Source organism: Cebidichthys violaceus, unplaced genomic scaffold, assembly GCF_023349555.1.
Source record: "Cebidichthys violaceus isolate CVI_PGR_0920_01 unplaced genomic scaffold, fCebVio1.0.p SCAF_19, whole genome shotgun sequence".
NCBI classification, from domain to species: Eukaryota; Metazoa; Chordata; class Actinopteri; order Perciformes; family Stichaeidae; genus Cebidichthys; species Cebidichthys violaceus.
In genome coordinates this window covers 8,448,985-8,450,040 of record NW_027176361.1, presented here as the reverse complement: position 1 = coordinate 8,450,040, position 1,056 = coordinate 8,448,985, and the positions used below count along the sequence as shown (strand labels likewise).

General features: G+C 39.4%; 1 non-coding gene across 1 annotated transcript; it reads right to left on the bottom strand.

The window, feature by feature from the left end:
- Window positions 1-775: 775 nt before the first annotated feature.
- On the bottom strand, window positions 776-847 carry trnam-cau (transfer RNA methionine (anticodon CAU)). Its single transcript has one exon. It is a non-coding gene; the product is annotated as a tRNA-Met (tRNA).
- Window positions 848-1,056: the final 209 nt, after the last annotated feature.

Below are 1,056 nucleotides of genomic sequence, written 5' to 3'. Positions count from 1 at the left end.
TAAGATCAGAGACACTTGACACTATTCATTTTACTTTATTAATGAATTATTGATTAAACTGCTTAGGAGATCCTCATATCAGCGTTTTATATTATGTCGTCAAAAGCTCCTCAAGGCCTTGAACGAGATACAGCCTGAGTGTGAGTTTACACCCAACATGCTGGAGCTCAAAGGTCACTGGTGCTGCTTTCTTTCCCGGTGATTGCCTGTTAAATTGAACGGAACGCGTGTAGCACACACACAAACGTAAATGTTTAATTTGAGATAACCTAAACGGCTGGTTTGGCTTTTACTGGCAAAAAACTGACAAGCTCAGTTGCAGATGCAAAACCGGTTCATGTGTGTTCAGGCTACAGCTTTTGTAAATATTGTTCTTTTTACACAACATGTTGTTGATAATTTAGGTTACTTTGCAGATTCAGATCAATACAACTAAATATAATCAACAAATAAATTAAGAGTGTTTTATCAAAGGACACAATAAATTCACAAGCTCCACCCAGCTGTACATGAAGTAATTAAATTAAACATTGAAGTGATGAAATGATTGTATTGCAATTATATTCTGAAGTGGTAAATCATTTTGTACTTTTACTTACAGTAGTGAACATTCTGAACGCAGGACTTCCAATTTATCTAATTTATCTCAATTCAATATTTCTGTACTTTGACACACAGAGGTAGATAGGCTTTGAGTTAACGTTAAATGGGTGATATAGCGGTATGTATATAAACAGTGCACACCGTCAGCTTTGGCATGATAATATTGTCAAAATAGCAGAGGATGGTTTCGATCCATCGACCTCTGGGTTATGGGCCCAGCACGCTTCCGCTGCGCCACTCTGCTCATGTACATTAATGGACAGAACGAGTATTGCATCGGTGACTTGCACTGTTTGGGATTCTTCTCACATAGAGGTGCGTTCTTACATAACGTGCGACCATTGTTTCCTGGCTGAAAGAGTCGGTGGTAGGGGGAGAGTCAGAGAGAACATGCGGTAACAGAGCAGGCCGGAGTAAAGCACAGGGAGGAGTTTGTGAATGAGAAGATGTGAT